Source organism: Protomyctophum bolini (genome assembly GCF_963924005.1).
Source record: "Protomyctophum bolini genome assembly, chromosome: 23".
Lineage (NCBI taxonomy): Eukaryota > Metazoa > Chordata > Actinopteri > Myctophiformes > Myctophidae > Protomyctophum > Protomyctophum bolini.
In genome coordinates this window covers 3762664-3789419 of record NC_137884.1, presented here as the reverse complement: position 1 = coordinate 3789419, position 26756 = coordinate 3762664, and positions in this window count along the sequence as shown.

Here is a 26756-nt window from a genome sequence, read left to right as displayed (position 1 = left end):
AAAACCATTCTAAGCATTAGTTATGCACAAAATACACTCCTTGGGCTAAAAACAGCCATAGCCACTTGCCCAAAATGTGCGGACCTCACATCACATTTTGTCATGACGTCTATGGGCATCTATGGCACTGAGTGAGTTTTAATGGGAAAATGTAATTCCCAATACTATCAGACGGTCAGCAAGTGGATTCATGAATGTATGTATATAGACAATATTTTAGGCCAATAAAAAAAGACTATATACCAAATTTCCCGCTTTAACCCATTCTGAACGGGAACCCATTTTGGTGTTATAGCATCATGTTATGCTTTAGCTATTGAAAAATAGCAGATCTACAAGCTCATAGCGCGCCACCGATGGCGCGCTACGAGCTTGTAGGTCTGCTATTTTTGAAAAATCGAAGAACGACTGACATTTGTAGAATCTGATCTCAGGTCAGAATGGGTTAATCAGACCAGTGTGTGTCCAGTGGAAACCTCGTATGAATCTGATCTCAGGTCAGAATGGGTTAAACAAAAGAAGCCTGCAGTCGGCTGCCGCACTATATAGCAAATGTCATGATTCCGACTTCCCAAATCAGCCCCCATCAACCAAGAGTCTAAGACCGTTATGGAAAAATATATTATTAAGCATTGGAACACACATTTGATTTCACGTTACAATATTAATATTGCCATCTTATGTGTTGTCCGTCAAATTGCAGATGGACAGAGAGAGGCTTCCGGTCTCAAATCTCGCAAGAGTTTGTTGCTGGGATAAAGAAATCTCATTAATAAAGTAGATTTTCTCCTGATTTGTCTCGATAAAAGAAGCCATTTTTACTATGAATATCTTGTAAATATTGTGTGCCTTGTGACGATTGGGTCCAGTATTTAATAGTTACTGACCAAGGAGTTAAGGAATGGTTCATAAGCTGTGTTCACGTTCACTCTCCCATTGGAAATGAAGAAGACTCCAACATTCTTCCCGTCTCTTAACAATGTTACCGCCCACCTCACGCCGATATGGGAAGTAAAGCAAAGTTGGCTTCTCTTGCTAATTTTCCTCTTGGATTCTGCCACCCTTATACTGTCTCTGTCCCAGTGTTCTGTTCACTTATAGGGAAACTTCCACACAGACGTTATGCTGTTCTGATGTGAGATGACTGACACACACACACACACACACACACACACACACACACTTTCAGTTTCATTTATTCAGCTGGGGCAAAGGGAAGGACAAAAAATAAGTATATACTGTGTGTATATATATATATATATATATACACCTCATAACTTATTTACAATGCCCTTTGATATGTGTGATATTTAAAAAGGGTTAATATGTATAGGCTTAATCCTTGAGGGGTGAGAAGTGTGAAATTTTCATGAGGCACTGACCAATACTGTGCAATAAAAATGAAATAAAACTAACGTTGCAAGTTGTAGTGTGCAGGCATGGTCTCTCTCTCTCTATATATATCTGTAATATCTCTCCCTCTCTCTCCCCCCCCCCCCCCCTCTCTCTCAAACACTCAAGAAAACGCAATCCAAATTGGTAAAAAATCCCACTTTTAGGACTTCCAAAAATGTAATAAAATGTAATAAAGGAAACCATGATGTGTATGTATGTACAGTATATGTGTGCCATGCTGTACGTATATACTGTATGTGGGGGGGGGGGGGGGGGGGGGGGGAAGAGAAAACGCCCACGCACAGGTACGTATGGTCTGTGGGCGTTGGAAGGAAGGAGGGAGGGAGGGAGCGAGGGTGAGAGAGTGAGGAGAAGAGAGGAGGAGCAGAGAGAGAGAGAGAGAGAGAGAGAGAGAGAGAGAGTCCATGGTTGTGAGGCTGCATGGGCGCGTGGAGGTTTGCGGGGCTCCGGTCCCGGCATATTCATAAATCAGGCCTTTCAGGGAGCTGTCAGAGGCTCCATAATGAGGGTCATTACTCAGGCAGGGTGTCAGAGCTACTATCACAGGGACCCGTCCCTGGAAATCACACTCACTGTGCTCCTTGTTAAATAACCCATTCTGACCGGGCACCCATTTTGGTGTTTAGCATCATGTTGTGCTTTAGCTATTGAAAAATAGCAGATCTACAAGCTCATAGCGCGCCACCGAGTGGCGCGCTACGAGCTTGTAGGTCTGCTATTTTTGAAAAATCGAAGAACGACTGACATTTTTTAGAATCTGATCTCAGGTCAGAATGGGTTAATCAAACCAGTGTGTGTCCAGTGGAAACCTCGTATGAATCTGATCTCAGGTCAGAATGGGATAAACAGCACGGTATACAAAATGGCAAACAAGCACCGGGTCAATCTGATGCAGTGCGGGGCCAGGCGGGCCTCCAGAGTAATTTACCCTCGGGGAATACCCCCCCTCTCGACTGGGGAGATGGATTACAGAAGGCCCTCGGAAAAGATTAATGGAAATCAAAAAGACAAAAAAAGAAAAGGGAAAGAAAATATAGGGAAGGGAAGCAAGAAAGGAACGAATGGAGAGAGAGAGAGAGAGATAGGCAAAGGAGAGAGGTGGATTAGGAGGAGGGTAAAGATGGAGTGACATGGAAAGGAGACAAAAAGAATATCGGAACGGCAGTGTGTAAAAGAGGTGGGGATTTTCCTTTTAATGTGGGGCTGCTGGCGTATAGTATAGAATACACTTGGCTGGAGACGCTAAACCAAAGCACGGCGTTACCAGGGGATACTGGCGGGCAGCGGACAGACTCGCGTCCTGCCTTCTCATCTGTCCCCTATATAGCTCCCTTGCAAAGGAAGTCCTTATTTGGCATATTTCGAATTTCGAGTGGGAAAAAAAGGAAATCCAATATCATGCAGCGGGGCACGAGGAAATATGTGCAAAAATATAAAATAAAGAAATCAACTTTGGTCGGAGCTCGCAGTGCTGATGTAACGGGCCAGTAATAACGGCGTCTGAATCTCTGTTATCAAATATTCATCTTTTTTTTAACAGTGAGAGTTTATTAAAGTTGTGGTGGCGGAGGTGCAGGGTAATGGCAGATGAGTTGAGTTGGCGCTCTGTTTCCCTGTGCCAGGAAATGACTGGCACAGAGTTCATTGATTCGCAAACCTTTTCATGTCACGGACCCCCGAAATGTACTTTGGCGGACAGCCATCTGGAAATGCTTTGTGCCAGGGTCCCTCATACAAGATTAAGTGTTGATAAATAAAAATAGCAGATCTATACAAGCGTACAAGTTGTGATCTTATGACAGAAAAGTGTTTTTTTTGAGCGGCGATTACACCGTCCAAAACCATCACCATTTTTATGAGCACGACTCTTGTTCAGTGAAACAAGTACAGGTCAATGTTCCAACACGACGCGTTTTTGCTTACATTTGGTTACAACGTTAGTTTGATTAATTAAACACGTTTTAGCATGTAATTCATGCAATCACAGAAGTTTTATTGCTAGAAGAGATATCGATCAATTCACTTAGAAAAAGAAAAAAAGGGACACATATACGATGGCAATTTGATCGAGAGCACAAAACTAAAAAGGGTACTATTTTAAAGGGACACTTCACCCCTTTTGCAACCAGATCTTATTTTAATGAGTTTTTTATGTGGGTAATGGTGTTTTTAGATATTTTAGTATTTCAAAGTGTCCATGATGTCATGCACACTGGGCTCACTTTTTTTTTTAACTGTTTTTATTTTTATTTTTCAATAAACGGGTGGGTCACGTATAGGGCATCACAGTACATATCGTAATTGTTACAAGTCATTTGTTACATTTCTTATTATTAACTTTCACAGTGTAACGGGTCTTATACAGTTCCAGGAGAGTAAGGGAACCCTCTTTGAGTAGTTTCAGAATGTCTTAGTTTGCTCGTTTCCAGTTATAGGGTTCATGATAATCACACATCGGTATACATACACACTGGGCTCACTTATTCTTCCTGGACTACATGTTGTCTCATAAGTAAGACAGCCCTCCCCCTATCCACAAGGAGGAGCAGTGCACCAAAGCATTATGGGAATTGTAGTCCAGGAAGGAAGTGAGCCCAGTGTCCGTGACACTTTGAAATACTAAAATATCTAAAAACACATATTACCCACATAAGAACCCAAACCCATCATCATTACAATCATCATCATTACAATGAGATCTGGTAGTGTCCTTATAATAAGAACAGAGAGTAACTTGAGTCCTTGATGGACAAAACATTAGCTGATTTCCAGACTTATTAGGTCTACACTTGGATTTGAAGTAGTTTTTTTTTCTCCTACCATCCTTACAGTACAGTACAAACGAGATAATGTACAGTGAGCCTGTCATTATTGGAAAATAATCCCTGATAGGGTGACACAATCGCTTCACCCTGAAGGGGTTTATACTTTCCAATAATATCTGGTTCACTGTATATTATCCTCTTTATTACATGGCTAACTTATGAACAAAATCAATATACTTTGACATGGGATATTGATTTAAAAAATGATTAAAACAGTGGCACATCAACACACCTTTTTTTATAATACAGGACAGCGGTCTGCTATCAGGAACAGTCAATGATGAAGATTGTCAGAATAGAGTGTTTGTGCAAACTAAAATAATGACCACAACTCACATTAAAAACACTCAAAAACGCAAATTATGGGGTCTGCTTAATCATGATAATCCTGGTCTCTCTCTCTCTCTCTCTCTCTCTCTCTCCACACGATAGTAGCCTATCCAATCCCCTCCTATAAAATAACAGGCGACAGGTCGAATAATGAATAACGCGCCCAGTAGTACTCAGTTCACCGCAAAACAATCCAGATGATCTGCTTGGAATGAACGCATCGATAACGACGCTTATAATACCCAAGTTGCTGACATTTTCCAGCGTTCCCCGTCACAAAAGTGAGCAGGGCCATTCTCATTCCGAGGCCCGGTTTCAAGGACAAAACGCAGCTAGCGGCTACCACTACGGCGCACGCGCGCACGCACACACACACATATACACACACACACCCCTAACCAAACAGATAGTTCCTTTTTTTTTTTTTTAAGCCATGGATTTTCAGCTCACCTACCTGAAGGCAAAAAGATTAATCTTTTACATCTGTGAGTTTTAGACAGGCTCTCATGCTGTGCGAGACACTGCTAAAGCAGCCAGCCCTTACGCAATGCCAATTAATGATTTTGTCATTTCAGTGGCGGCGGGGGGGGGGGGGGGGGTGTTGGGTGGCAGGGGGGGTTGCGCCTGCTGCCTGCCACCATTTACTTTTTTTTGTATTTTTTTTTTTTTTGGTCATACTTTTAAGGAATAACTGCCATCGTATAATTTGCGGCCATCTGTTTCGGCATTTCGACTTGAGACGGGGAGGGGGGAGTCGAGGGGGGGGGGAGACGGGACAGAAAGACACACAGAGAGCCGCCATGTGATGATGCGTTTGCGCGACTTGGCTGTTATGAGGGAAGTGCGCGCGCCGCCGCGCGCTGGCTGCCACACGTCTCGGGGACACGCGGGGAACATATGTTGTCTCGGAGCCCCGGGGCTGACATTGAAGATGAGGGAAGACTGCACTTCAAGGCAAATGTTGTCCCTGAAGTGAGGCTGCCACATCCTATACGGCTCAGACTATTGACAAGTCTCCCGTGGACCGCACAACGCCCAGATTCTCTCTCACACACACACACACACACACACACACACACGCACACACGCACACACACTCAGGTGCACGTGAAATGCCCGGCGTATAATAGTCAAACTCACCAGCGATTTATATAGCGAGGACACCCCCTGGACAGTGAAAGGAGCGGGTTTTAGTGTATGAAGGCCACAGTGAAACTGTTGTCTTTTTTTTCCCCTCCATCAGATTCGCCTGGAGGAGACGCATAATCACGACGTGTTACTTTACACGCACCTGCGGCAGTGCTCCTAGCGAGCTGTGAACGCACTGCTCATGTGCGAGGTTGGAACAACTTCAGCCGAGGCACTCCGGCAACTAAAGGCTGGCCTGGCAAAAAACAGCATTGTGTGTGTTTTGAAGGTCAAAAGTCAGGACATTGGTTTAGGATTCTATCTGGGTAACACAACGTTATAACCGTAAGTGCTGTGAAAACAAACCCACATGCACTCCAAAGACAACTTACGATGTAACTTCGTGTTTCAACCCTCGGGTTACTGTTCTTTGGCGATGTAATGTAGGGCAGTATATAGGATATATACATATATGATGAATAATCGCTGTGCTGAGATATACAGTACTTGGTAATTATAAAGGCCATTCTCACAGGTAAAAGTTTCACGACACATCAGATATACTGCTGCCCAAAAATGCAGCCCTCGTCTCCACTCGTCCAGGTAATGCAGTTCCGTATTATTAAATCAAGTATAATTTTAACGACATTAGCTGTGTCATTAATTGAAGCAAAATTGGTTATAATTAAATGTTTTCCTCCTTTGTTAGCAACGCAAGCGGCACATTCAATTAGCCTCGGTCCACGCCATAATAGACCCTCGCCTGCTAACATTCCATCATACCTTTTTGACAATTCAAGTCATTGAGCAGCCCTGCCCTGAAATAGATATAGTTTAATGCATAAAGCATGTTTTCATGCACGGCAATTACACAAGGTATGGCGTAACATTGCCATCTATTGTCTATCTAGACAGCCTGGTCTTTATATTTAACCTGAGCTAAACCTCGCGAAAGACTCCAAAAGAAATTCCATTCCAATGGTCCCTGCCTCAAGTAAAAAAGCACAGAGGAACCTATCAGAGCTATATGCGGTATTATTATAATGCCATAACTTCTATCTAATGCGCATTTTATTCCTTGGCGAGTTTTGACTAAAAAGAAACACAGGGCTCTCGTATACCTTTGACGGCAGCCTGAAAGAGACACCATAATTGACCTAGCTTAATATCGCTGAGGTGTTTTGCACCGGAGCCGAGCGAGGGGGGCCTTCATTAGGGCCTCGCCGGTGGAGGGCCTCGCTCAACTGTTCCCCCGCCTCCTCCTCCCCCTCCCCCCCCCCCCCCTCCTCCACCCCCGGCTCCCTCCTCAGCTGAGTTCAGGCCTGTGATGATGAATGGTTGCCGAGATGGACTTCTGCCGAGGGAAGAGAGCGCCCGACGGGCCCTGGGCCGACCGAAAAGCCTTCGATGATGAATAATGACTCTGTAGCCGTTTTCCCCACAGGAAGCCTTCCCATCCTATACACACACACACACACACACACACACACACCCCGCCAGTAGTACAGTATACCCCCACCGAACCCCGCGTTAAGGCTGGAGAGTCCGGGTCGGCGACGCGGGCCGTCTACACTACACACAAAGGAAACCCGGTTGACAAGCCCTCCTTAGCCATGGTATAGCGAACCCCCATCACCGCCCAGTCGTGGCTCTGGAGAGAGGGGCGGCGGAGTGCAAGATATCACCTGCTGGAGACAGGATTCATCATCTCATCAAAAGGTTTCTGCCAGTGTGCGTGTGTGTGTGTGTGCATGTGGCAAGCGCGTGCGTGTGTGTGCATGCGGCAAGCGCACAGTGGCATAGTGAGAAGTTCCTCACTTGTGCATTTTCCATTTTTCATTTGTTTTCGAAATTGTCCCTATATATAGTCTTTGTTTTTGTCAGCTTAGTTTTCGTTTAGTTTCCGTTTAGTTTTCGTCGGTGGAAAAAGGTAGTCGACGGACATGTTTTGTCATAGTTTTAAGTCGACGAAATCAACACGGCTCGCGCTATACACCACGACTTCTATAAACACGTGGTCATGACAGGAAACATCTCAGTCAGTCACTTGGTCCGACTTTAGAGACGGAGCCCGTCATTTCACGCGACAAACGAGCGCCGGAGACAGACGCGGTGCAGGTTTCCATTTTTTGAGGAAAGTGACTAGCCAGCCAGCAGGGTATAGGTGGAGAGAAAAAGAGAGAGAGAGAGAGAGAGAGAGAGAGAGAGAGAGAGAGAGAGAGAGAGAGGAGAGAGAGAGAGGAGAGAGAGAGAGAGAGAGACATAGAGGATGTGGAGGCTTGAACGGAGACAGGGAGAGGAGAAGGGGACAGAGAGCGAGAGGGTTGGCGCCAGCATGCAAAGAAGAGGCAAATCAAATGGCACGTTTGCAAATTAACTCAGACTGCTCAACAAGGAGCACGTGTTGACAGGGGATGCGGTTGATCCGATTTACTGACACAGGCGAGGCAGAGAGAGAGAGACAGAGACAGCGAGAGAGAGAGTGCAAAATAAGGCGCAAGAGACAAAATAAATGTAATCATCTTTTCCATCAAGAGGGGAAACCTTAGCCTATACTCTCTTCCAACGCGGGGAGGACCCCCCCCCCCCCCACCCCGGTTTAAATCAATTGCAAACAAACCCGATTTTTCCCGTGACGAGACGAGACGAGACACACGCACACAAACACATACAGTACACAGCGCGCCGTGGCGTGGGGAGGGAATAAACAGTGGCTTTCAATTTAATTCAGTGCTGCTGCGCCCTGGGAGAGCAAAACTTTCATCCATCACTTTCATGTGCCTCGCACAAGGCGGAGAGCCGCTGACAGCCGGGGACACCCCGGTAAATATGTCTCGACACGCAGCGGGCCCGGGCTGGCACTGCATGGCGCCGTGTTTACTCGTAATGTACGACTTGACACCGCGCCGTCAACACACACATATATATACTGTATACATGTTGCCAGCACGCCGGCCGCTATGTCGGTTTTTATTGGCAAGGACTTGAACAGGAGAGTATAAAAAGCGACAGGAACCTGGAGGGGGGAATGTAAAAGGATTTACCACCTTGCTCGTTCCTTTTCGTGAAATAATTGCCTCTTTAAGGTGTTGTTTTCACAGCAGAGGCCGGCGACGGGAACAGAGCAATATACATAAAGCTGCGTTGTACACATGATGTGTGCGTGCATGTGTGTGTGCGCGTGTGTGCGTGCATGCGCTTCTAGGCAGGAAGTTGGAAGGACTTAGGAGAAACAATGGCAACAGCTGCTGAAGGAATGCTGTGAGGATTTCCATCAGAACATTTTCTATTCATTTTTAATTCTTGCAGCCCACTGTCTTCACTGGCTAAAAAATTGCTCAAAGCTTGTAGAACTAATTTCTGAACACCTGTTCACCTATGAACGGAGTATTGTGCGTGGCCTTGACTTAAAATGACTTAAATGTCACTGCTTCCAGGCTTTTGACAATATTATTTACAGTATATTATTATTTCTTTATGATGTTTTGGTATAAATGACCGTATAGCCCCCACCCAAGCAGAGAAAAGCTAATAAACGCTTGCAGGGCTCCAATGTGACAGAAGCATATAGTATTGCACCACAAAAAGCTGTGACATTTCGAGCTCAAAGCTCTGTCTTCCTCAGACTTGGACTCGGTCTTTGGTCTGAGGAAGACTAACTGTTCAGGAGAGGAGAAAAACTGTTGTTGTTTTTTTTATCCAAAATGAGTTAATAGCACAGGCAGACTCTTCACATACAGTACTAGAGCATGTCTGAAATAAGTGTCAGAGCCGAAATCGACATGTAAATATGAAATAAATGCTTAAACATGTAGCTAGAGCCTGTTTACTCAACTCGCTGTTTCTCTGCAAGACATTACTCTATAAGCCATATCTCCAAAACTGGTGGCTCAAACTGAACAACCAATGTGTCAATTTGAAGCTATATGATTCCCTGTAGCTTTCACATGACATGAGAAAACGGAAAATAAATGACTTAGCCTCGGTCAGAAACTGTCACTTTAAGTGATTGTTTAGGGTTAAAAAAAAACACTTTGTTTTCAGTACTCTCTCTACCCATCACCACTGGTATAGGGCCCTTCGAATCAACGTGGGGCATTGGAACCGCAGCAGTCCCAATGAATCTTCATATTAATCTTAGGCCTATGTGTTTATTAAACACTCATCAACTATACGTCACATTGATTGACATAGTCTCCATCGGTATACATGCTTTCTGAGGCATGCAGGACTCTCAACCACTGACCCGCCTGCCTTCACTTCACTGTTTTATTTTATTTTATGATTTTTTTTCTTCTGGGGGTTGGGTGTGAGGTGGGGGGGGGGGTTGGGCACACACGAGCACATAAATTCCTCTTGACATCAACTGTCTATCTATTCATAAATAGAAGCCCCTCGGAAAAAGAAAAAAAAACAGGAAAAAAAAAAAACGGTGTTTCTTGAAGGCTTGCCGAAGCGACGGAGGCGAAGATGGAACCCTGTAGCCAGCAGCCTGTCTGCCTATATTGTGTGTGAGTGAGTAGGTGGTCTGTACTGCATGCTACTACTCTACCTGTCTGTGTCTAGCCTGCTGTGCTGAAGCTTAGGGGATTTATATGCCCTGACTGATGAAGTGCATTAGCATATAGCAGGTAGCCAGTGACACGTGCTGCAAAAGTATGTGCACTGCACGCTCGCGCGCGCTCGTGTGCGTGTATGCGTGTGAGAGTGAGAGAGAGCTATATAGCTGAACGAGTCTAAGTAGGCTATACTGGCGCATAGGTGCGTACGAGTTGTGCGCGAGTTGTGCAAGTGTGTGTGTGTGTGTGTGTGTGCATGTGTGTGTGTGTCGCTCACTCCGACCACTTCCCCTCCACTTCCTGTCATTAAGACAGTTTCAGCCTTCCCTCCCCCTGCCCCTGCCTTCAAAAATATTCTCAGCAGTTTTTTGTCAATCCACTAATAATTCAATTTAGCAGGACTGGGGCCAGGTTGGTGGGATACTGCCATTAAGTTTGGGAGGAGGAGGGTGATTTAACCCATTCTGAACGGGAACCCGTTTTGGTGTTAGCATCATGTTATGCTTTAGCTATTGAAAAATAGCAGATCTACAAGCTCATAGCGCGCCACCGAGTGGCGCGCTACGAGCTTGTAGGTCTGCTATTTTTGAAAAATCGAAGAGCGACTGACATTTGTAGAATCTGATCTCAGGTCAGAATGGGTTAATCAGACCAGTGTGTGTCCAGTGGAAACCTCGTATAGAATCTGATCTCAGGTCAGAATGGGTTAAGATTGATGACTTGTGTCCCCCGGGAGTCTGTTCGTTTCCCTCTCTCCTCTCTCTCTGGGAGGTAGGTGGGGTGGGATGGAGGAGCGGTACGGTATGTGTGTAAGGGATGGAGGTGTGTGTTTGCGTGCGAGTGTGTGTGTGTGTGTGTGTGTGTGTGTGTGTGGGGGGGGGCACCGGTGACCGGGGGTTCTACTCTCTCTCTCTCTCTCTCTCTCTCTGCTGCACGCGGGGCGGGAGCGTGGGAGTCGTCGCACGAATTAAGGCCCCCCGAATTGATTTCCTCCAAATGTGAGGTGACTAATGTGACAAGTGGCAGCAGCTGTGAGCGCGTGGGGCTCCGCGGCCCCGCTGCCTGTCTCCTCCGGGCTCTTCACTGTGACACCGTGAGCCCCGGCAAACCAAGCGACGTACCGTACCGTACGGCGGGGTGGATGGAAGAGAGAGAGAGAGCCGCCGCTACGCCGCGCGATACAGGCACGCACACACACACACATCTATGCGTATACGGCAGGTTCACACAGTACTTGGATGGAGTCAAGAGAGTCATGTGCAAACATGCACAAATACAGTACGCACGCACGCGCCCACACACACACACATGAAGCCTTCTGTGCATGCTCCGACACACCACCGCGGACACACAAGATGAGCGCATGCATGCTGTGTGCGTGCCTGCAGACACACACACACACACACACACACACACACACACACACACACATGTGACACAGTGTTGCTCTGAGCTGCTCAGCCATCAAAATCCAGTCAGTGACACAAATTACAGCCGAGGACTGGGTGAGGAGGGGAGCACTGCTCGGCCTTGACACACACACATAAATGCATGGACGCACATGTGCGTGCGCGCACACACACACACACACACACACACACACACACACACACACACACTTTACAGCACTGACAAGGAACAGGTCAACACGATGACATTGGTGAATAATTCAACAAAACAAAAAAACTGAACACTAGGGAGAGTTAGAGACAGAGAGAGAGAGAGAGACGAGAGAGAGAGAGAGAGAGAGAGAGAGAGAGAGAGTGTCAAAGACAGTGGTGAATGAAGAGGTTGATAATACTGTAAATAAAAAGAGAGACTATAGGCATCAATCAATGAACACACACTAGATAGTGCACTGCACAGCCTCTGAATCACACGCCTCGTCAGGTATATCACATCCATCTGCGTGACGCCTGTGGTGTTTCTCTGCACCGCGTCTGTCTCCGGCGCTCGTTTGTTTTGCGTGGAATGACGGGCTCCGTCTCTAAAAGTCGGGCCGATGGATTGATCAAGTGACTGACTGAGATGTTTCCCGTCATGTGACCACGTGTTTAGAAGTCGTGGTGTATAGCGCGAGCCGTGTTGATTTCGTCGACTAAAACTATGACAAAACATGTCCGTCGACTACCTTTTTCCACCGACGAAAACTAAACGGAAACTAAATGAAAACTAAGCTGACAAAAACAAAGACTATATATATAGGGACAATTTCGATAACAAAAAATGTTAGGAAGGGACTAGTTTGACAAGAGATCCAGTATAAGTAAAAGGCAAGTCATTTTACACTTGGTTGCATGCTGGAAATAGCAGATCTACAATTTCACAACGCGTCGCAGCGTGACACGTTTAGATTTGTAGATATTTTTGTAGATAGTGTAAAATCAGCCAAATACGACACCATCAAGACCCGCCGCAATACATTTTAGTTGACTAGATCAACTGTAGATTTAGTACACTACAATCTTGTGATATTTAGTCGACTAAAACTAGACTAACACTAAAACGAGAGACTATATGACTATGACTAAAACTAAAATTAGCTGTCAAAATCAACACTGATGCCATTGAATGATGTTTATTTAGTACAACCACCATTATTACGAATGCTTTTATTTTGTGTGCATGTCTTCAGGTTTGTGTTATGGTGACATGTCTTAACAAGCCTCTTTTTTTTGCCGATTTAATCACTGTATTTTTATTGTTGTGAGAAATGTGTTTTTTTTTTCGACAAACCGTTTTCCCCTCTCCAAAGCAACCAGGGGCAATTTGTTTGTTACTGAAATGTTTGAACTCACGTCTGAGAAAGTCACTGAAGGTCTGTCTGTGTCAGGTTGTCTTGACAGCTCCAGGAAACCGTAGGCAAACAGCTGAAACGAAACCAAAAGGAGAAGGAAGAAAACAGAGCAGTCCTTGATGAGTGAGCGTTGGAAATGGTTTTTTCACGCATCAACGCAGCCTTTAACCCATTCTGACCTGAGATCAGATTCTATACGAGGTTTCCACTGGACACACACTGGTCTGATTATAACCCATTCTGACCTGAGATCAGATTCTAAAAAATGTCAGTCGTTCTTCGATTTTTCAAAAATAGCAGACCTACAAGCTCGTAGCGCGCCACTCGGTGGCGCGCTATGAGCTTGTAGATCTGCTATTTTTCAATAGCTAAAGCATAACATGATGCTAACACCAAAATGGGTTCCCGTTCAGAATGGGTTAAGACAAAAAAAGCACCTCAGGAGATAATTGCAGTGTCAAGCGCCCCCACCGGGGCTCAGGCGCCTGACGATTGGCCAATATTTAGCTTTAATTAAATCAAAGCAGAAATGTAATTTCTCCTGAGTGAGCCCCTCCTTAGCGAGGAGCGGATTTGGAGGGGGGAAAAAGTAACAGACACAACATGGCCGCCTAATGTGTTCCCATTGTCCCCGTCAACTCACCTGTGCCTCGTTATGGAAGCCCTGGCCCTTAGCCTTCTTCGCGGCCCGGAGGCAAATAACTCGACGCTCTCACAGGAAAACTGAAAGACAAAAACAAGAATAATAAAACATTAAAAAATAACAGGGGAGGGCATCTCGCCGTGACAAGCGCCGGGCTCCCTGGGTTGGTGTGCTTACATGTGTGGAAAATAAACACAAATTAGCCGTAAACAATTGGAAATTGTGTCCGGGAGCGCTCTCTGAAAGAGACAGAGGGAAGAGAGAGAGAGAGAGAGATAAATAGAGAGAGGGGGGCAAGGCGGTGTTGAGACCCCATGCATGGTGGTTATTCTTTTTTATTTTTGTATTCTGTCAAGTCATTGACCGGGAGTGCAAAACAGCCATTTTGTAAAGTTTTGATGCCGAAAGGGCCTGCCATTATAACGACATGCGTCTTTGTATCTCTGTCCTCACACGGCAAATCACGGTACACGACACAGTTTGGCCGACGCCGATACACTGATCACGGTAAGCCCACAAACGCAGACCGTTCACAGTGAACTATACACTGCTGCTGATGCTGCCATGCCAATCTATCGCATGTTCACCTCACAAACCACAACCACAACATACTACCCTCTGTGGGATGTTAGTGAAACATTGGTGCTTCATTCACTAACGGCGCGGCAGTGGGTCAGAACGTAGAACGTTCCAGTTCGATCCCTGCAGGCTCCCTCAGAGTTAGTGTCGAAGTGCCCTTGAGCAAGACGCTGAACCCCCACATTTCTCCCGATCATGTGCAGGTCGGTGCCTTGCATGGTTTCGTCACAGTGTATATGAACATGTGTGAATGTGCATTCAATCTATGGATCGCTTTGGATAAAAGCGCAATATAAATGCACCATTTGCCATTTTAGTAGCTTGCTATCCATTCCACAGCTATACAGATTGCCCAGGGAAGCTATGCCGTTATTAGACTCTTGTTTCACTATAGACATACTATGGTATGGAAACGGTTATGGGAGTCACAGTGCTTTATAAAACATGTGTGCAATTACTCTGTCGAATCCAAGTTCACAAACATGTGCACATGAATTTAAGCCAGAAGAAACAAGCGGTGGTGCCTCGACTTCAACGGGGCTAGTAAAAAACCTCAATAACACAATATAATATCACTTCATTTAAAAACCTTCTTTTTTTTTCTCCTTCTATACTTCAGGGCGGTATCACGCTGACAAGTATTGCATCAACCCGCCTTCCGAAACAAACCCACCGCGCCCCCCCCCCGCCCCAATAAGAAATCATAGCCAGCGGTTATTATCTATATAGCACTTTAACAATGCTATCAGTTGCTTTACACATGGAGTTGTTTGAGTGAGATATAGGTGCTCATATAATATAACGCTGGGAGCACCTCTCGGCGTGAATGTTCAATGAAAGTGATAAAGACGAGAGGCGGGAGGGTATTGATAAGCTTGGAGTATCCCTCCGGGGTCGTGTTTTAATAATATGTTGTGTGAGTAAGCGGAGGTGCCCAGGCTGCCGTTCTTTTTTTGTTTCATTAGCCGATATGTCTGCGCCTGTGCGTGCGTGTATGGGTGTATGTGTGTGTGTGGGGGTGTATGTGTGTGTGGGGGTGTGTGTGTGTGTGTGTGTGGGGGGGATGTGACCAGGGGAATTAAAAACAGCCTCTTACTGTTTGGACTGCGCTATGGAACCTCGCGGACGGCGAAAAGGTCAACACCAAATTAATATGGGCATTAATATTCCTAATGCAAACTCTCCGTGCTCTGCATGTCGGGAGTTTTAACTGAGGTCTGCACAAAGTTTAATAAGAGCCCTTACTGCCTCTCTTCTCCGCGTGTGATCCGCGCTCATAGCGACCTGGAGAAGTTCAACAACACACAAGTGCAAATGCTGCGCACGCACGCACGTGTGTGTATATGCGGTACACATTCGCGCATCAAAGCACACACACACATACAAACACACATAAGCCACATACATATACATGCGCAAAAAGACATGTGAGAGGTCATAGGCACCCGCGGAGGACGCACACACGATGGGCCTGCGTGCGTGCGTGTGCGAGTGCGCGCGTGCGTGCACACGCACGCATGCATATGCAGAGTGTAACTGTGGCACATTATTATGAAATGTCTTTGATGCTGCTGATCAGCACAGAGTGCAGCGGGTACAGAGAGGCTGTGGGCTCTAACCCATTCTGACCTGAGATCAGATTCATACCAGGTTTCCACTGGACACACACTGGTTTGATTAACCCATTCTGACCCAAGATCAGATTCTAAAAATGTCAAGTCGTTCTTTGATTTTTCAAAAATAGCAGACCTACAAGCTCGTAGCGCGCCACTCGGTGGCGCGCTATGAGCTTGTAGATCTGCTATTTTTCAATAGCTAAAGCATGACATGATGCCGACACCGAAACGGGTTCCCGTTCAGAATGGGCTAATTGATTGTAAAAAAGTGCCTGAAGTGCAGAAAGACTGAAAGGTTGCTGTAGTGCTCAGGGATGTAATTACTGCTCTGATGTGAGGAGGGATTTGACTCTACAAATTCCTTTAAAATGACAAACGCTATATGTAAACACCTCCGCCGCACGGCGCGCTCGCTTGGAAAGGTACAGAGGAGAGCAAAGAGAGTCGAACATGTGGTATTTTGGGGGGGAAATAAAGATCATTTCGAGCTAGTGTTATTTGCAATGTTATGGAAAGTAAAAAAAAGAAAAAAAACTACCTTTTATATCACTTAAGTCCCACTATAGACGCATGATGGTGTCGAGCAAAGAAACAGCTGATCTACAAGCGCACAACACGTGCTGATTAACTTGCAGATAATATTTATGCTATATTCATTACAATACTAGACCTCAAACTCAAATGTGGCTCTTGGGATTGACATGGCAATGTGGATCTGGGACTTCACCTGGCCAGCCTGAGACGTGCAGTCTATCTCAATTTAACCCATTCTGACCTGAGATCAGATTCATACGAGGTTTCCACTGGACACACACTGGTCTGATGAACCCATTCTGACCTGAGATCAGATTCTAAAAATGTCAGCCGTTCTTCGATTTTTCAAAAATAGCAGACCTACAAGCTCGTAGCGCGCCACTCGGTGGCGCGCTATGAGCTTGTAGATCTGCTATTTTTCAATAGCTAAAGCATAACATGATGCTAACACCAAAACGGGTTCCCGGTCAGAATGGGTTAAGACAAGATCAGTAGTCTATATGACAGGGGTTCTCAACGTTTTTGGCTGGCGGCGACCCCCGGGAAATGTTGAGAACCCCTGGTCTATGACATGTCACATGACGAGCTGCACGGCTCACAATTTTGGGTACGGTTTCGGGGCAATCGTGTCAAAAGGTAATTCACATAATGTTAAAAGAAAACACATATAGGCTATACTCCTGTCGCCTGCTGCCAAGAAATGTGGCACCGATACTGTAGTCGCAGCAGTTTGCAATGTTATCTCTGGACTACACAGACTCACAAACTAACCATTCCATAGACGGCTTGGCTGTATACATGTAGAGGCCATAAAAAGCTGGAGGAATCTATTATGCAAAGCATAATTGAATCTGGAGCTATGTTTGTGAATGTAATGGGGAAACGGACATATGATTCAAAATGGCCACTATTAATCTGACAAGTATTTCAGTCTAATTAGTCACAAGCACAACAACATGCCAATTTCGCCGAGAGAAATTTAAATGTTACTAATTCGAAGATAAACAAATATGGTTAAATGTCAGCCGGGGCCAGCGGGGCCCGTTGTGTCGACTGGAGGATTCCCATCTGTTGGGATCTCTATACCTGCTGTTATTTATGAGGGCCCTCGTTTAGGAATGCGTGCCGCACATGTGCCTAATTAATCTACGCAACAATTAGATATTGTTTCACTTTGCAGCTGAGTGCAATTAGTGCGGCGCAGTGGTTCGCATTATGCCAGCGACAAGTGGAGATTAGGCAAAGAGTGAGGAAGAGAGAGAGAGAGAGAGAGAGAGAGAGAGAGAGAGAGTCTTTAACCTCAGGCTACTTGTGCACAACTAGACCCTGGTAATGATGCTCTAAATGTTGTTGATGGGGAAATAATCCATTTTCCATTCGTTAAGTGGGGCCTTTGGAGTTTGGGAACCTGATTAACCCGATAACAAACCACTTCATTAAAGTCAGCTGATGTGCACCTATTTGGCAACGGCGTAATCAAAAGACAGGTAAAAGATTATATATTGCCTGAAATTAACATCAATTAACATACACTTAAAGTGCATATTTCATTGACCGCTGTCCCACATGGGCTCCCTCATCCCCCCAAAAAAAAACTAAAAACTAACAAAAAATGACGATCTCAAAGCTCGTAACGCAACACGTTTTTGAGCTTGTAGACCATATAGGGTTCAAGTGGTTATAAGATCTCCATACCCAAGTATGCACGCATGTGTGCACGCACATGGGCTCACACGCGGATCTATTTCCGCGTTTGAAAAGCTGGCACATAAAGACAGTCTCGTCTAATATCCTTCTCATTTTGGTCTGCTTTGCCACACACACACACACACGACCTTTGCATTATGGGGGCTAAAATAAAATGAAGAAAAAGGTCCCATTATATTTCTCCTCACCGAGAGGCTTCTCCCATATCGTCCTGTGACATCCTGCGGAGGCCCCATTTGTGCTAGTTGGTGGAGAGAGAGAGAGAGAACGAGAGCAAGAGGGGAAGAGGGAGAGAGAGAGAGAGAGAGAGAGAGAGAGAGAGAGAGAGAGATAACTAAGCAGCGAAGCCACTCGTCCCGATCAGGCTCGACTGGACTGTGTTTTTTGCCACATCGGTTGTCCCGGTGACGCTTCACGGACCGCACTGACCTTCCACAATTTCCAGACGTCAATCTAAACAGGAGCCCCTCATCTCGTGCCACAAGCCCCCCCCCCCCTCAACCGCCCCACACCCACCGACCCACCCTCGCGCCCGCTTCCTTGTGGATGTGCACATCTTTTTATTCTAAATCCAGTCTCATTATTGTTCCTCTCCACTGGCCAGCAGGAAAAGCCCTGCTGAAGTCGGAGACTTAATTGAGCGTGTCTTCTCTCTCACTGCCGGCTCTGAGAGGCTACAACGTTCAGCTGTCTGGCCGCTTGGCTGGCTGGCCGGGCCTGGCTGGTCGGGCCTGGCTGGTCGGGGTCGGGTCGGCCCGGCTTTCCGGCTGGGCCTATGTGTATTTGCGTAGATTGCCCGACGCGGGGGCCCCCCGGCCTGAGGATGTCTTGTCTGCCGGACTTCACTTGAGCATTCATGTCTGGCACGGGGGCCCCGGCATGCCTCCGCCGCTCATTACCCAGACTTGAGAAGTGTCAGGAGACGAGCTGAGCCTCCTCTAATGTAATCTGGACATTGAACTTATTTTTTTTCCCCCCCTCCTTTAATGATAGCTTGACTTCATTTCCCGAACAGCTCAGAAGTTTGGAGGGGATCACCGTACCGACCGCTGCATCACAAGATGGAGCTTATAGCCCCTTAACCCATTCTGAACGGGAACCCATTTTGGTGTCAGCATCATGTTATGCTTTAGCTATTGAAAAATAGCAGATCTACAAGCTCATAGCGCGCCACAGAGTGGCGCGCTACGAGCTTGTAGGTCTGCTATTTTTGAAGAAATCGAAGAACGACTGACATTTTTAGAATCTGATCTCAGGTCAGAATGGGTTAATCAGACCAGTGTGTGTCCAGTGGAAACCTCGTATGAATCTGATCTCAGGTCAGAATGGGTTAACCACATCAAGCCTAGCATTCCTATTCTGGGGCATGTCAGGAGAACACTCGGTAACGTGTTGCAATGTTGTGAGCTTGTACAGGTTACTTCTGACACGTCTGAAGCGAGGGGTGCTCTTATGGCGCTCCATTCATTGTCATTGGCATTTAATTTAAGCGCGCTCTTCTCATGATTGAACAACTGAATTCATGTGATTGGTTATAGCCGATTTGCTCGTCTACATTATGATGAAAATGTTCCCTTCATTATCACGATTGCATTAAATGATGGCATTTAATGTTTCTCCTTTCATTGTCAATGGCAAATATGAGACATGAGGGGACAAAAGCTGTATATAGGAGGACAAATTCTCCATCATTGTCAATAGCATTTAATGTTTTTAGGACAAGAATCTACACTATAGCTGAATGGAGGGGTTAGAGCCTCTCAACAAGGAGGGGACCAAGTAGTCTCCTCCTTTTGTCCCCACACGTCTCAAGACTTGCCATTGAAGGTGAGAGGGAGAACTGACGTCAGATGTCCGCTAAAAGTAAAAGTAATTGATCTTTTAAAGTCAATTAAACATCAAAACATTAAACGCCATTGACATTGAAGGGAAACTTTACGTCATAAATTATGTAAACGAACAAATCAGCTAACCAATCACAGGCAACAGGCATTCTGATTGGCCAGAATTAACCAATCACATGCAACGGGCATTCTGATTGGCCAGTATAGGCTATGGGACGATGCATGATGGATGTATGACGATAAGACGGTAATTCTGCTAAATATGACGTAAAATGGTTGCATGGTAATAACTTAATGACAATAACATAAATTGATGTACGACGCCCCTCATTCCACACGGGTGTGATGTTTTAATATAAATATAGCCATCAGAGGTGTGACTTCCATAGGTACCCATGGGTACTTTTAAATACCTAGAGGTACCTATGGGTGTCAGGCCGGCAGAAAGGAATGGACCCCACCGTATGATGATCAAAAATAGGGAGACAGCTAAGGCGCTCTCCCTCTAAAAGCGCTCCCAGACCATGGAGTGCTACATTCACAGGTGTATATAGACTTCCCTGATCTAAGAAATCTAAAATGCTTCCCCATCCTTATAGTGGGGGGGGGGGGGGAGTGGGTGGGGGAGTGTCGGGGGCAAAGGTGAATTCAGTTATCTGCCATTATTTGGTCTAAAACATTCCCAGCAGATATCCCCCCCCCCCCCCCCCCCCCGTATACACCCCCGTGCCCCCCACAGCAACATCTCTGCCTATTTGATTCACTTTGAGCGCATTCCCTCTCCTGGTTGCATTCATCCTCCCTAAACTCCTGAGTTGGAGTGGTTCGCCTCAGGCATGAGGAAGTAATAATATGAACCCTGGAGAGCTGCTCACGCCGAAGAGGCAAAGAGGAGAGGAGACGAGAGGACGTAGGAGAGGACGTAGGAGAGAGGAGAGGAGAGGGGTACGGGGAGGAGAGGTGAGGGGGTGGGGTACGGGGAGGGGAGGAGAGGAGAGGAGGTGGGCAAGGAAGCTCTCCTCCAACGGGCCGTTTGGGAAGCTAAACGGCACCGATATCCCTTATTAAACCATCTGGCTGATGTTAATTAGATTATCGGAGATAAAGAGGAGGAATTCTCTTTGTACATTTTAATGAGATAATGTGTCAGCCGAGTGCAATGACGAGGAGGAGGAGGAGAAGGAGGGAGGAGGGAGAGCAGGAGGGGTTGGGTTGGCGGTGTGGTTGGAAGAGAACGATTCTCGGTGGCGAAAGCGGTACTTTCAGGTGAGAGTGGACGCGAGCGAACAGATGCGAGAGAGGTAATGATTAATCGTGCTTATGTGGAAGCATCTTGCCTACATAAGGGACACACACACACACACACACACACACACACACACACACACAGAGTAACAGTCTGGGTCTCTTGTAAGTGGCTCCCTTTTACTGCACAAGCATAAACCAGACGGTCTCCGTGGGTTTCCCAGTGAATTTGGACGTCGCTATAAACTCTTTTATGCTAAATATAATATCCTCCGTCAGGTTCGTTGAACGAGAGGAAGGGGAAATTAGAAGTCGTAATTCACCGGATTTTGCGTCTTTTGCATCTGTGCCAGATGCGATGCCGATGCCAGCATTGTTTTTCTATGCAAAGTGTTGCGTGGCTGGATCAGAGCGGCGTGGCGGGCCACACGTCGTGCACACAGAAGACGGGGCAGATCTATTTCCCAGGCTATAAGGATAGACTCAGAGCGGCCCCCCCCGTTGGCCCTAATGAGACAGAGAGGAGATGGGGGGGGGGGGGGGGGGGGGGGGCGAGGAGGGGACGGTATTGATCAGGCTTGTCGCCAGAGAGGAACATAAAAGCACACATTCAATAAGGGACTTCATATCCCCGTTCGGCTAGTGTAAAGGTTAAGTGCTGGGGAATATTGCCGGGATCAATAATCAGCCTGTAACTTCAACGTATGGTCCACCATCACTGGCCCACACATGCATGCACGGCCGTCCACCCACGGAAGGACAGAACGCCCTCATTGAAGTCGCTTGTGAAATGCCACAAAGAGGCTTAAGGCTCATACATAGTCTGGATTTACGGTGGTGGGGTGACCACCGAACTACAACATGACGTCACGAGCCGCGGTGACGAGCAAACCACCGCCACCGCTCCAGCCCTTCTCTCTTGTTTTTACTCACCACCGCTCAATGTTATTTCAGTTCCGGTGGTCAGCTCACCACCGGAGCGGTGGTCACCTTACCACCGAAAATCCAGACTATGAATAGGCCTTTATAGTCATAGAAGGCCCTGAGCCTCTATATTTGACTCTAAAAGAAACACACATAACACCCCAGCCGTCTATACAACAGACTGAAAATGTTAACGTGTTGTGATGAAGTCATCACGGGCCACCGACGATATACAGCGGGCAACATTGGAGCATATTAAGATTTAATAACCAGCGTGCGTATAACCGCTGCGTTTCTCCCCGCATCCAATAAATAACAAACTCAATTTCCCTTCGGTATAATGGAGGCAGAGAGAGGCTCCTTAAGCAAGACAAATGAAGGGTTTGCGGGTGCCGAGTAACAACATTATCCGGCTAATTAAACAACAATGGAGGATGCCGCCGACTCCCGCCGTAATTATTATGCAACGTGGTTTTTTAATGAAAACGCTTAACTGTGCGGAAAGAACTATATAGGGGATGCTGGGAGTCTATAAGCCGCGCCGCGCCAAGCCGGTTGAAGAGCACCGCAACAGATATGCATCTCCATATTTGTCTCCTTCCTGAAACAAGGCCGTTGATATGGCAGCCATTGTGGGAGTATAACCATAGAGTTATAAACCCCCCACCGCCGCTATTCATTTCAACTGAAGTTGCTCAGTGGCGTTTTGAAGCACCCGGAAGACTGCCAGAAGTATACCATTATATAACTCAATGGCTCGAGCGAGCGGAAGAGCAGCCCGGGGACCTCAAATTTCGGGGTCTGGAACTCAAACTCACAGAGTGTACAAAATGGAACTGATGTAGCCTTGGTAATCTAGAGTGTTTAGATAATTATGGATGCTCTCTGCATGTGCTAAAAGTGGAGTTAACTAAACAAAAAAAAAAACGAATCATTTTTTGGATGACTATGGTAAATTTATCCCTGACATTAGCTGAAGCTAAGAGCTTTAGATGTCAGTTATGAATTTCCGTAACACACTTTGAATTCGATAATTGGGTGCTTTGATAAGCAAAGGGGTTGGATTCATTTCAGCGACGTGTATTTTGTTTCAGTGTCAGATTTCTGTAATACGGTTTATCAGTTATGTCATTTGTCATATATGTATGGATGCTGGAATTTTGTATGTCATTCTACTGTAATTGTTTGAATTCTTTGTGTCATATTTTTGAGGTTCCAGTCAGTCAGTGCAAAAGGGAGGACGAGGGTAAATTGTGTTCCATATCCGTTTTATGAGGCATGTTTGCCTCAAAGGGAGGATGTGATGTATATTGGAATACAATTCACATTAATATAGCTTAAATAACTGTTCTAAGTTGTCTCTCAGTTGAGCATGTCATGACGTAGCAGGCTATAGGAATCTTACAATAGCCAGTGGCCACTAACTAGTGACCCATAAACAAATGGTTGGGGGTTGTTTGTGTGCTGATAACAGCTGCACCTATACTGTGTTCCTGTTGACCAGTGTGACCACTACCTTATAAGGGAATCATTTGGGACAGTGGGGGAACCTGAGACCACCTTGTCTTTGATGTCTCTGTCTTGAGTTGTATAAAGAGCTTACTGAAATGTCTATCTGTGTGTTAGGCCCAGACAAGCCGTGAGGCTGGTGGTTGGGTGCATCCATGGAGCTTCATGCTCCATGGCTGTGAATGCTGTTATTCTACTCTCTGCAATAAAATGGACTTTGAGAACTTTCATCTGCGTGCACCGTCGTCAGTCTCTCTCCTGAGTTGTTAGATAGGAATTATACTTCAGAACCAAATGGACCTGGATTTGGTTCCATTTGTATACACTCTGAGTTACAGACCTATAAGGGTCCATTTGGTTCCTAATTATCATCTAGCTGGGGACCCCCTGGAACTTTGGTAACCACTGTGGTAGAGTATATATTACAATAATGGCTAGTATACGTCTGCAGTGTTTTGCAGGTGGCTGAGATACTGCAGGACACCTATTGGCTGACAAATATCGGGCGCCTATAATGGGTGTATCAGGTTTGTGTATGGTTATGTGTCCTTTGTTATTAAACCAGAGAGGGTTCCATGATAGCTACGGTAGACTATGAGAGTACGCCCTTCTTCTATTCTGCATCTTACCATGCTTTTCCTTATGAAAGTATAGAGAACACAACTTTACGACCTTTACAAACAATTCCACTCGGGTATACAGAGTCAAACTGTATAGCAGTATATAGACACGTGGGACTATACGTATACTACTGCAGTAAAGAATCGCTATACAATGGCTGAATTTTCTCAGGCCGTATTGTTATTTTAATGGTGACAATATTCCCTTCACAGATGAGTGCCCCTGTGTGAAATGGAGAGAGCGTCTCTGCATTATGTGGCCCGCTGTACCGCTGAGATGACTGCAAGCCAACCGCTCACAGATGCAGAACTAACCCTAAGGCCAGTCAGACGTATACAGACCACTTATTCACGCATTATTCTGTGATGAAGTTCCGATATTCAACGAGAGTGACGCGTGTGTCGCTTCGTTCACATGCTGTACAGGGCCGTGGCGTCCTTTAAATGGTTAAATTCAGGGGGGGGGGGTGTTATTAACCACTCAAACCCTACTATACTTCATTCATTGACAGGAGTCCTCCTGGGCTCTGTACGTGGACCCTCCTCTTTTCCCTCTACACCCCATTCGGAATCAGATATTTTTTGCCAAATGTTCTCCCCAAAATGTGGTTTTCACCGGTTTTCACCGTTTTGACCGCTTTGACCGCTTCAACCTCAACGTCCCTAGCACCTTTCATGACATGAAATGCAGCTCAAAGTGCTTTACGGAGCAATGGAGAAAAAAAGAAAAGAAAAGCAAGGCAACGACGTTAAAAAACAAGCAGTAATGCAATACAGTGAGGACATGAATAACAAAAAATTAAAAGATCAATTCAAAGCAATGTTGTAGAAGTGGGTCTCGAGCTGTGCTTTAAAAATGTCCACAGAGGCTGCCTGACGAAGGTATACAGTGCATTGTGTTAAAGATACGACATTTAATGTATTTAATTATGCATTATTTATGCATTTATTATAACTTAAGCCAACGCAAAGATCGGCTGGTGGCGCTACTGAATCCCACTGAGCGACAAAGATACCTTTAGTAATTAAGAGCCGGATTATCAGCAAAGATGACTATCAACCTTCACATGTGATGTGGGCACGTTGCAGTCCCGTCACTGGTAACTAGAAAGAAGATTAGAGTCTGTCTCCGTCACCCTTTTCCCTCTCTGAAAATGCAATTAAGGGTGGCTATTCCACATGGGTGCGTTTTCATATGGTCAGCCGCTTAAATATTCCATTAATTGATCATATAAAATGCCCCTTGGGGTTTAGAGGACGCCAGATGTGATGTGGAGGTTTTTATGACTGGCGGGAGGTATACCCGGCCCTCAAACCCTCCTGCTTCGGCCCCCTCTCCGCGACCCCGCGACCCCCAGAAGTGTGGTCGCGTACTTATAACGTATCGCTTAAGTTGTGCCGGCACACGGTTTCATATACGAAGGCTGTTTTCTGCATCGCGGGGGCCACGTGTGCATGACGCTCGCTCGTGAATGCACGTTTTATTGCGAGAGGGGTCGCACTTCCAACTGCGGGGTTACGGGATTCCCTCGACCCCCTCTGGCCCAATGAAAAGCTAGGGAATGTGGGGGAACGAGGCACAGGTGGATGCAAGGGAGGAGAGTAAGAGAGAGAGAGAGAGAGAGTAAAGGTTATAAACCGAGGACAAGAGGAAGCTAAAGGAGCTGAACATGCATCTGACCCTTTACTCACTGTGATAAAAAAGCAGGCCTCTAGTTTGATTATGGTTGAATTAATGTCAATGCGTTGGATTCCCGGCTCCTCCCGGCTGCTTATCGAAGTGTCCTTGAGCAAGACACACAGCTGGCCCTGATGAGCAGCTTGTGACCTATACAAGCTCACAACAAAACTGTCTGTATATGTTTTTCTCACACAACTCTACAGATCCTGACATTGACATTCTGGTCAAAGGTAACAGTATTCAGGTAGTATAGGCCTATCAGAATTTAAATATCTTGGAGTCACACTAGACTCAAATTTGACATTTAAAAAAACACGTTAAAAAATGTAGCCAACAAAATCAGACACCATATTTAACAACAGACGCAGCTAAACTCTTAATGCATGCTATGATCTTCTCACACATAACATATACTGTTTCACAACCTGGTCAAAGACAAATCTGACAACTTTAAAACCCATAGTCACTGTACAAACAGACACTAAAAACAACTGGACCAAAAGCCCAACCGTGACCACCATTGCCATATAGTCCAAAGGTACAACTTCTTTACTTTGAATAGCTTTAAACATTTTGCAGATGCTTGTCTCACGTTTAAGACTCTAAACGGACTTGCACCTACACAACTGAAACAATTTATAGATGGAAGGGACAGTGGTGCCTCTTACTTCTCTACAGAAGAGAGACTATTTTACCTTAAAATGTAACCTTAAAAGGTGCCTTAAAGCAAACCGAATCTGTAACCACGAGTAATTATCATTCATTTATTACTGGCTCCCTTTGTCACTGGTGTCACTTT